The following is a 12,116-nucleotide window of genomic DNA, read 5'->3' as shown; positions in this document are numbered from 1 at the left end:
GTTCGCCTCCCCTCTCAACCATCAACTGAAGACATTCTGCTCAAGGACATACCACCCACAGGCTTGGAGGGTGGACTCTCTCTCTTTCAGCTGGAAAGCTCTAAAAGTATATGCCTTCCCACCTCTCCCATTAATGTACAAGGTTCTACTGAAGATCAGGGAGGAGCAGCCAAGAGTGATTCTGATTGCTCCAGACTGGCCAAGGCAACACTGGTATCCATTATTGAGAAGCCTGTCTCAGGCAAAACCATGGCCTCTCCCCCTATGGCCTCTTCTTCTGACACAGAACAATTTCAAGATCATGCATCCCAACTTGAAAACATTGCAGCTAACTGCCTGGAAAATTCCTTAAATCCCAAACAAAATGCCTTATCACAGAGAGTGAAGGACATCATCTTGGAAGCTCGCCGGCCTTCCACAAGGAAGACATACTCAGCTAAATGGAAAAGATTTCTCATTTGGAACACATCAAACGGCTCAGATGTGATGGTGGCAAACATGACACATATTCTGGAATACTTAGCAGAATTGTTCCACAATGGTCTGTCCTATTCTTCCATCAAGATTCATGCCTCAGCAATTTCAGCAGAATACAATGTGGATCCACCTATCTTCTCACACCCTCTCCTCAGGCAATTTCTGAGAGGGATCAAAAATATTAAACCTCCAAGAAAACCCCCTCTACCCGCCTGGGATCTCAACTTTGTGTTGGAGAAACTAACACTTCCTCCATTTGAACCAGCAGCATCAGCGGATCTACAGTTTCTATCTTGGAAAACTGCATTCCTTCTGGCAATAACTTCAGCAAGAAGAGTATCTGAGTTACAAGCATTAATGGCAGTGCAGCCATTTCTTATCTTCCATCAGGACAGAGTTTCACTAAGAACCAATCCTACTTTTATGCCAAATGTGGTATCTAGGGTATCCTTGAGCCAAGCTATTCACTTGCCTACATTCTTCCCAAATCCACAGAATAAAGGGGAAAAACTTCTGCACACCCTGGATATACACAGACAACTACGCTACTACTTGGACAGAACTAAAACTAGCAGAAAAACTGACCAACTATTTGTAGCATATGCTACTGGGTTGCAAGGAAAAGCAATTTCCAAACAGACAATTTCAAAATGGATAGGAAATTGCATTCGATTTTGTTACTCCTTTCATGGAAAGACAGTTCCTGGAAACATCAGGCCTCATTCCACAAGGGCCACGGCCACCACTACAGCCTTCCTACGAGGGGTGGCTACCAAGGACATTTTAGAAGCTGCTACTTGGAGCTCCGTGCATACATTTGCCAAACATTACAATCTACCTTTATACTCCAGATCCAGAGCAGGTTTTGCTACTGCAGTCCTGCAGGGGATATTAACTACACCATCCTTTTCTTAGTACCTCCTCCCCCAGATTGGCTATGGTATTCTACCCATATGTTATGACTGCAGATGCATCCTTGAAGGACATAGTACTGTTTTGTACCTACCATAAAGGTAGATGTTCGATAGGTATGCATCTGCAGTCAGGTTTACCCTCCCTCCTACCTCTCAGTGGTATTCCTAGGGTTCTTACCCCTCTTTTAGCTAGCTGGGGGAATCTATTATGGTGTATTTGTTTGTATATACATGTATATAATTATATAGGTTTGCAAATGTTTGGAACCTTTTTTGCATTTATCCAAATTTAGCCTTCCTAGAGGGCACCTGGCATCTGGGGCAAGAAAAACTGAGGAAAATGGCGTTGGCTGATGCTTTTATACCCCAGACGCTCTGACGTCGGGGAAAGTGCGACATCAGCCGAGGCCAGACCCAGACTTTGGAATCCGGCCGACTGAAGGGCTGCCTGAGGCAGGACAACCCATATGTTATGACTGCAGATGCATACCTATCGGACATCTACATTTATGGTAGGTACAAAACTGTACTTTTTCCCTGTCTCAAGACAAATGGGTACAGTCGATCATATCCGAGGGTTACAAGATTCCTTTCGAGGAAAGCCCCTTCCCTCAAAAAGGTTCCCTTCTAGACGTTCCACCCGGTCTAAGGGAAATTGCAAAACTAGAGGTTTCAAAGCTTCTAAAAAGAGGGCCATCCAGCCAGTACCAACAGATCAGTTAGGGTCCGGAATCTACTCAAGGTTCTTTTTGGACCCCAAAAAGATGGGAGACTGGAGACCAATATTAGACCTCAGCAGGCTCAACAAGTCTGTCAAAAAGACGAGATTTCGGATGGTCACACTTCAATCGATTTTGCCCTTTCTGGGCAAAGACAACTGGATGTGCACCATAGACCTTCAGGATGCGTACTATCATATAAAAATCCACAGACGCTCCAGAAGTTTTCTCCACTTTCGGCTGGGGACCAGTCATTTTCAATTCAGAGCCCTGCCCTTTGGTCTCACTACAGCCCCCAGAGTGTTCACCAAATGCATGGCAGTGGTCACGGCTCACCTGAGACGTCAAGGATTCCAGGTGTTTCCATATGTCGACGACTGGCTCCTCTCAGCCACCACCAGGCATCAACTTCTCCAAGCCAGAGATTACACTCTACGTCTCTGCGGTCAGTTAGGAATTTCAGTCAACTTCGAAAAGTCTTCCTTATCGCCCTGCCAATCTATTACCTTTATAGGCGCAAATCTAGACACTACTCAGATGTCAGCAAACCTAACAAGTCAGAGAATCCTAGATATCCAAAACCATGTTCGGATCATCCTATCCAGCAAAAGGGTACAAGCCAGGTTGGTCCTGAAAGTGTTGGGCCTCATGGCAGCTGCCATCACACTTCTTCCTCTGGCCCGCTTTTACATGCGTCTCCTACAATGGATGTTGTTCACCCAATGGTCCTTCCAGCAGCTTCCCATGCGTCACAAGATCCTGGTGACACAGACCTGCAAGAACCATCTATCCTGGTGGACTTCCTCTCCTCTAGTCCATCAGGGCAGACCATTTGTTCCCCCGGCCCCGGTAGCCACGGTCACTTCGGATGCCTCCCTGATCAGGTGGGGGGGGGCATTATCAGGGCAGGATGGTTCATGGCACGTGGCAACCGTTCAAATACCACCTGCACATAAATGTCCTAGAGATGAGAGCAGTGCTTTTAACATTGCAAGCCCTCAATGACTTTCTTCCTTTAGGGACTATTGCAGTTCACACGGACAACATGTCCGTTGTGTGGTGCATCAACAAGCAGGGCGGAACCAAGTCCTACCCCTTGTGTCGAGAAGCTCTCAGACTTTGGCAATGGGCGATCTCCTCTCATCGGTTTCTGGTAGCAACGCATATCCCCGGGAAAACCAACATAGTAGCGGACAGATTGAGCAGAGCTATACTCATGCCTCACGAGTGGTCTCTCAACCAATCCATAGTGGAGGAGATTTTTCAGAAGTGGGGCCGCCCATGCTGCGATCTTTTTGCTACACCTCAAAACAGCAAATTCCCAGACTTCTTCTCTCTCTTCCCACTTCCGGGCCATCCCCCCAGAGACGCTCTTACCCAAGATTGGCCCCGGGGACTCCTTTATGCCTTTCCTCCCTTTCCTTTGATACCACAAGTACTCCAGAAAGCTACCGTCTTGAGAGCCAAAATGATTCTCATTGCCCCTTACTGGTCTCGACAAATTTGGTTCCCGTTCCTTCATCGCTATCTTTTGGTGCAGCCTTGGCATCTGGACCCAGTTCCAGATCTTCTGACCCACCAGTCAGGTCAACTGCACCGGTCCGTTCCTTCCCTCAACCTCACAGCTTGGTTGCTCCACTTCCTTCCTTAGCCAGGCTTCCTATGATCTCTAACCCCGTTAGAGATATCATAGTAGCTTCTCTTAAGTCCTCTACCAGGAGGATTTACTCTAGCAAGTGGAAACGCTTCTCCTTTTGGGCAAAATCTAAGAACATAGACCCCTTTACTGCTCCTATTCAGTCGGTCTTGGATTTCCTAGCGGAAATTTTTCACTCAGGTTCTTCGTCTTCCACAGTCAAGGTTCAGTTGGCAGCAATCTCGAATTTCCATGTCGGGTTTGCAGACCACATTATGTCCCACAAACTTTGTAAAGCCTTTCTCAAAGGAGTGTTCCTTCTTAAACCCCCTGTTAGAGATCCTCCACCACAGTGGAACCTAAATTTAGTGCTGACATCCTTGATACTTCCCCCTTTCGAACCGGCTGCTTCATGTTCACTAAAGTTTCTTTCTTGGAAGACACTTTTTCTAGTCGCTATTACCTCGGCTAGAAGAGTGTCTGAACTTCATGCCCTCTGTGTTCGTCCCCCTTATTTGGTCTTCCACAAGGACAGAGTATCCTTGAGAACCAATCCATCCTTTTTGCCCAAGGTTGCTTCTAAGACAAATTTAAACCAATCAATTGATCTCCCTGTATTTTTTCCAAATTATTCTAACAGGGCGGAACAAAAATTGCATTACCTAGATGTTCATCGCCAACTCAGATATTACTTGGACAGAACAAAGCAATTTAGGAAGTCCGATCAGCTCTTCCATTCTTATGCTGAAAATAAAAAAGGTCTCCCTGTTTCTAAAGTGACCTTATCCAGATGGCTATCTTCCATCATTTCTGACATTTATCAGCTTAGGGGCAAACAGCTGAACTCAAAACCTAAAGCTCATTCCACAAGAGGTCTAGCCACTTCTACAGCTTTTCAGGCTAGACTACCCTTAGATACTATTTGTGCAGCAGCCACTTGGGCCACTCCTCATACCTTCGTTTCTCATTACAAATTGGATTTGGCCTCCAGGGACAGGGCAAACTTTGGTTCCACTGTTCTCAAGAGTCTGTTCCATTGAGCCACCCAGGATAGAGGTGCTAGGGATGCGGTCCCATCCAGCAAGAATGAAGGCGAGATTGACAACTTAACATTTAGAAGTTATGTACCTACCATAACATTCCATGTTAGTTGTCTTCTCTCCTTCTTTCTTGCGTCCCTCCCTCCTGTCCCCCTAGCCTGGACAGACCTTGATCTCCCCTTTTCTCTGGAAGATTCTTCTTCCTTGGACACCAGATAGTTCTTGTCCTTGATTACCTGGTTTCCCTTACAGCCTTTTTAGGTTAGTTGTTTCTCTTTCCTTAGTGGAAAGTTTTTATAGGCAGTTTTTCCTCTAGATACCAAACGAGATCTGGGTAATTACCGCCTTGCATCATGGGATATGGGGCTGCCTCGAGCTGGTAAAAGTGACTCTCGAGCTTAGCAAGTGCCGAGTCGGAGCCGAGGATCGGCTCCGAACCCATCCAGCAAGAAAGAAGGCGAGAGAAGACAACTAACATGGAACGTTATGGTAGGTACATAACTTCTAATTTTGCAGGCACCTACCCATAGCCGGTGTCAGGCACCCATGGCCACGGGGAGCCCCTAATTACCTCCCCGTGAATGAGGGCCCCCATTCAGCAGCCACGGGTTGCTCCGACCATTACTCGTCCTCGGCTTGGCTCCTCGTGGACGTCCGCATAGTTCCCTGTGGCTGCCATTACCATGAAAATCAGAATGGTGTTTCCATTTTTTTTTTTGATTCTCTGGCAAGCTGCGCTCAATCAGGCCCACTCACTGAAACAAGGGATCTGATTGGCTGCAGCAGCCTGCAAACTAATTGCTTGTATTTTTTTTATTTTTTAAAGTAGAAAGTGATGAAGCAAGGACCTGGTACAAGTGATGCCCTGGACATCTATGGCAATGGCAGTTTCTTAGGCCAAGTGCAACTTTTGTCGCAGTTTGACTCTGTTATGGCTGAACATTTGAGCCGTATTCGGAATAAAGAGGTAATGGATCACTATCTTGGGAAGGACATACAGAATGAAGTTATCCAGCTGTTTGCAAATGCTATTTTAAGGATCATTGTAGGGAAGGTGAAGGACGCTAGGTACTTTTCTGTGATTCTTGATTGCACACCAGATATCAGCAATCAAGAGCAAATGACTGTAGTAGTTCGGTATGTGGATATTTCATGGACTGCAGCCATAGTTGAGGAACATTTTTTGGGATTTGTGCCTGTGAATGATACAACTGGGGCAGGACCTACAGAAACTCTTCTTCAGACTCTTCAGAATCATGAACTGGACATTAATGACTGTCGAGGACAAGGATACGACAATGGCAGCAACATGAAGGGGAAACGAGCTGGAGCGCAGGCCCAGACAAAACAGATGAATTCAAGGACTTTTTTTGTGCCATGTGCCTGCCATAATTTAAATCTTATAGTTAGTGATGGAGCACATTCATCAGTACAGGCAGTGTCATTCTTTGGATGTCTGCAGAACATTTACGTACGCTGTTCAGCATCAACAAGCAGATGGCAGATCTTGAAACAGCACATAAATGTCACTGTGAAGCCACTGTCAGAGACTCGCTGGGAATCCAGGATAGACTCTGTCAAGGCAGTAAGAGTTCAGTTGAAGGGAGTCATTGAGGCATTACAAGAGATAGGTCAAGCAGTAGGTACAAATGATGCTGCAACATATCAACAAGCAAGGGGACTGTGCTCAGAACTTATGTCATACCAGTTCATTGTATGTTTAGTATGATGTGCTGACAGAGGTAAATCGTGCAAGCAAAGTTCTGCAGAGTCCATCTGTTGATATTTCGACATGTGTCAAAGTGCTGGCATCCACTATGGACCTGCTGAAGAATTACAGAGAGACAGGATTTCAACATGCCATGGGTGAAGCCTCCAAGATAGCGGAAGAACTGGATGTTGGCACCACATTTCAAGAAAAGAGATGGAGGAAAGTAAAGCGGTTCTTTAACTATGAAGGAGAAGATGAGACTGTACAGGATCCAGCAGTAAACGAAGTGTAGAGTTCTTCAGTGTGCTGCTGGACACAACAATCCAATCGTTTACTGACTGGTTTGAGCAGCTTTCAGAGTTTGATAAGGCCTTTGGATTTTTATCAAATATTAAAGCCTTGAGTGATGTTGCAGAAGACACACTGCTGCAACACTGCAAGGCTCTGAAAGAATGACTGACTGACAGGATAAGTGGCCATTTTGATATTGATGACTCTGACCTTGGACACAAACTTAAAAGCCTTTCTAGAATCATCACCACTGACTGTGTTAAATTTCCTCATTCGCAACCACTTGCAAGACGTATATATAAATACTTATGTCTCACTGCACATTTATTTGACTGCACCCGTTACGGTGGCTACTGCAGAATGCAGCTTTTCTAAGCTGAAACTCATAAAGACATACCTGCATTCGTCAATGAGTCAGGAGAGACTTTCAGGCTTAGCTGTGCTCTCAATTGTGCATGAAGTGGGACAAACTGTATCAAATGACAGCCTCATTGAAGACTTTGTCCAGAAGAAAATTTGTAAGATCCCAGTAAAACTGTAGGTATGTGCTTGTATTTCCTTTCAGGCAGTAAATTTCAGGTAGCACCTTAGTGTGGCTTGTATGCTGTGTATTCACTTTTTTTTGCTTACCTCCAACAGGTAGGACCATGAGGATGGAACTAGCAGGATGTTAGGCAAAGGCAGCTAGGAGTGGCAGGACTCGTCGGGAACGGCAGGACTCATGTGGAGCAGCAGGGGAGTGGCAGGACTCGTCAGGATGTTAGGACATTTGGGAGCGGCAGGGCATGGGGGGGGGCTAGGACCGAAATGCAGTAAGAACAGACAAGTGGCAGCAGTCAGAAGCTGAAGAGGTAAATGTACATGGAAGACAAATGACACTAGTCTTCACCTTTTTTTCCTCTGGGTTTGAGTGTGCCTGTGTCAGACTCACTAATCCCCATTACACTCTTGTACATGGGTTTGAGTCTGTTTCAGGCTCAGTAATCCCCATGGCTCTCTTGTGTTTCTTTGGGTTTTAGTCTGTCTGCCTCAGACTTAGTAATCCCCATGGCTCTTGTCTGTGTTTGTTTGGGTTTGAGTCCGTCTGCCTCAGGCTCAGTAATTCCCATTGTGCTCTCTGTTTGGGTTTGAGTCATCTGCCTCAGTCTCAGTAATCCCCATGTCTTTCTTTTGGGTTTGTTTGGGTTTGAGTCTGCCTCAGGCTCTGTAATCCCCATGGCTTTCTCTTGTATGTTGTGTCTGTAGTCTTTTCTGTGTCCCATAGCTGTGTTGTGTACATCTGCAGTGTGACTGTTCTGCATATCAGTAGCGCCTTGAGTGATGTCAGTTTATCTAATGCTGCTTGTTTCAGTCTTGCTATATAGCTGTCATTGTCTTGTGTTTGGGAGGGGTGTATCAGTTCTGTTTTGTGGTAGTGCTGACTTAATCTTCTGTGGGTTTATGTTCAGTCTTGCAGTAAATGTGTCTTGGTCTTCTCTGTGTACTTGGTGGTGGGGGGTGGGTGCCTCTGTCCTGTCTGTGTGGGTATTAATGTTCAGTCTTGCTGCAGTGCAGTCTTTATCATGTGTGGGTGTCTGTCCTGTGTCCAAGAGTCTGTTTTAGTGTGCTTTTGTCCTGTGTGAGGGAGTCTGTGTCTTTGTGTCTTTTTGTGGGAGTCTGTGTCTTTGTGTCTTTCTGTGGGAGTCTGTCGGTGTGTCTTTTGGTGGGAGTCTGTGTCGGTGTGTCTTTGTGTACCTCTGTGGGACTGGCTACCTTGACGCGGTACAGAGGCTTGTCATAATGTAACAACATTGCTACTAAATTCCAGTCATAGCTCTTGATCTCATGGCACAAAATCTGGACAAAGCCACAGATAATGGGGTTCCAGCCCCAAAGATCTGGGCAAATTTTCAATATTGCTCTTATAAACTGAAAAAGTTGCTAGAATAAAAGGTGTTACCATGCATGTTCTGAAGGATATGAAGTTAAACTGAAATGCTTGTCATTTAATGAATTCAGTCATTAATGATTTGCCACAAAAATTACAGAAAATTACAAATTGTGAGGAGCAGACCAAACACGAGTCACATCTGGACATTTTTTGAAAATCTGGGCAGGTGAGTACACAGTCAGTGTCTGCACCTGTAAGTGGCTACCTTGCTGTGGTACAGGGGTTTATCATAATGTAACATTGAAACCAGCCTCATAAATACCATCCACAGGTGCAAAACACGGCTTGTAGCACTAAAAATGTAACTGAATAATTCAAGTTCCAAGTACAAGATATGATAAAATCCAAGGAAAGAAACTGTAATAAAGTCCAATGAATAAAATGGTTTAATAAAAGAACGTTGGCGCTTTCACCGTAATGGCTTCTTCAGACATTCAATGTGTAAAAAATATTGTCAGTTTAAATAACATTACAAATCAGCCTATAGGGCAGAATAGACCTGACGTATTACAAATCTAACCAATACATGATTCTACCAAATCAACACACGAAAACATAATAATCGAGTGTGCGAGTAAAACACAGCACCATAAAAATTACAGTCAATGTAAAACATTAATATGAAAAATTAAAAAATTATTAATATAAAAAATTTTTATAGACCACATTTCAATAACAAATCAGGAATTACCACACATCATCTATAAAAAACATATCTAAATAACTCACAATTAGAGGCTGACAAATGAACTATTCTAAATTACCTCATATTAACATGCAGCCTCCTTTTCTGTAAAATGAGTCTAAGTGGAACCTTATCATTCAATCCAGGTGCCCTGTCCGCCCTAAACCTGACAATCCATCTAACTTCAATTTCCTCAGTATACGTCCTAATATCACCTCCTCGTATGTTCTGTTGAATTGACTGTATAACAGAAAACAAAAAGGTGTGTGTGGAACCTGCTATTTTGTGATGTTTGGCTAACGCATTCATCTCAGATCCTATATGTATGTGATAGACATGTTCTCTCACACGCTCCCGTAACTGTCTGTATGTCTTACCCACATAAAATGCATCGCAAGACACACACCTAGCAAGATAGACCAGATTCTCACTAAGACAATTAGTACCTGTATGAAAACTAAATTCCCTTCCTGTACTAGGATGTATAAAGATGTCCCTAGTGTCAATGTACTAGACAGACAGTTACGGGAGCGTGTGAGAGAACATGTCTATCACATACGTATAGGATCTGAGATGAATGCGTTAGCCAAACATCACAAAATAGCAGGTTCCACACACACCTTTTTGTTTTCTGTTATACAGTCAATTCAACAGAATATACGAGGAGGTGATATTAGGACGTATACTGAGGAAATTGAAGTTAGATGGATTGTCAGGTTTAGGGCGGACAAGGCACCTGGGTTGAATGATAAGGTTCCACTTAGACCCATTTTACGGAAAAGGAGGCTGCATGTTAATAAGAGGTAATTTAGAATAGTTCATTTGTCAGCCTCTAATTGTGAGTTATTTAGATATGTTTTTTTATAGATGATGTGTGGTAATTCCTGATTTGTTATTGAAATGTGATCTATAAAAAATTTTTATATTAATAATTTTTTATATTAATGTTTTACATTGACTGTAATTTTTATGGCGCTGTGTTTTACTCACACACTCGATTATTATGTTTTTGTGTGTTTATTTGGTAGAATCATGTATTGGTTAGTTTTGTAATACATCAGGTCTATTCTGCCCTATAGGCTGATTTGTAATGTTATTTAAACTGACAATATTTTTTACACATTGAATGTCTGAAGAAGCCATTACGGTGAAAGCGCTAACATTCTTTTATTAAACCATTTTATTCATTGGACTTTATTACAGTTTCTTTCCTTGGATTTTATCATATCTTGTACTTGGAACTTGGATTATTCAGTTACATTTTTAGTGTTACAAGCCGTGTTTTGCACCTGTGGATGGTATTTATCAGGCTGGTTTCATTTATTTTATTTTGTTCCACGGGAGCATTGACCTTTGGGTGGTATTTCTTGCTATTACTCGTTATTTATAATGTAACATTGGCACTAAATGCCCGTTAGTGTGTGTATCTGTGAGTCACTACCTTGCTGTGGTCAGGGGTTTGTCATAATGTAACATTGGTATTAAATGCCAGTCAGTGTGTACCTGTGAATAGCTACCTTGCTGTGGTACAGGAGTTTGTCATAATGTAACATTGGTACTAAATGCCCATTAGTCTGTGTATCTGTGAGTCGCTGCCTTGCTGTGGTACAGGGGTTTGTCATAATGTAACATTGGTATTAAATGCCAGTCAATGTGTGTACCTGTGAGTAGCTACCTTGCTGTTGTACAGGAGTTTGTCGTAATGTAACATTAGTACTAAATGCCAGTGTGTGACTTGGCACATCAATTCTTAATGTTCTGAATGTAGTGAACACTAGTGGTTAAATGGTGCTGGATGAGCTTGACAGGGAAGGGGGTGCGATGGCAATGTGGTAACACTTTGTTCTTTTGAGTAGGGCCCCTAACTTAAACCTTGCTGGGGGCCCCCAAAATGCTAACACCTGCCCTGCACCTACCCCAGCCTCTACCATCTTTGACTGTAGGAGATGCACATGACAGTGCTTTGACTCAAACTTAGCAGTGGCCCATCTAGCTAAAAGAAAAAGTAATCCCCTAACACTTTGGATTCTTAATTGGATGAGGCATATCTCACCATTTTTGTGTAGAGCTTTCCTTTGGAATACAGTACTATTGTTCAAGACACAGGCTCATTGAGCTGCCCCTGAAAAGTAATTTATTTTTTAGCAATGCTGAATGTAATGACTTAGCACTTCAGGTAAACAGGGGAGTTCAATGAAGTCTCTGAGACATGCAAAAGTTACTTGAATCTCCTGTGTAAAAATGAGCAAATTTCAACAGTTGTCTGTGTTCCAGATTTTTGAAGTTGTGCTTGTAAGCACATCTTTTGAAACTGAATCCAGCCACTTAACCAAAAGATATGATACAGGTTTTATAATGTGTAAAAATGTGTTGGTGAACCCTGTTGGTAGTGTCCTTTTATTCTTCTAAGAGGTGCCGATCTTAACAGCTTCCAACAATGCTTGGAGAGAGTAGCACATCAAATTATGTTGGATGGTCCACTGTATTATAAGCTGATGACCGAGTCAGCAGGACCATGACACAGTGTTAACTGTGGATGTCCTAACTGAAATCACTGTTGTAGTATTCCAAACAGATGGGTTTTTGCAAGTGATATCCATTTGGGATGCTAAAGCCTAAGCCGTCCATTAGCCATACATCCAATGTATGGCCTCAGCCCGTGAGTGTAGAGGTACATAAGCGGACATATAAACATAAATCCTGAGAACTTGAT

The sequence above is a fragment of the Protopterus annectens genome, chromosome 9.part0, assembly GCF_019279795.1.
Source record: "Protopterus annectens isolate FY-2018-M chromosome 9.part0, PAN1.0, whole genome shotgun sequence".
Lineage (NCBI taxonomy): Eukaryota > Metazoa > Chordata > Ceratodontiformes > Protopteridae > Protopterus > Protopterus annectens.
Note: the sequence above shows the minus strand (reverse complement) of the source record.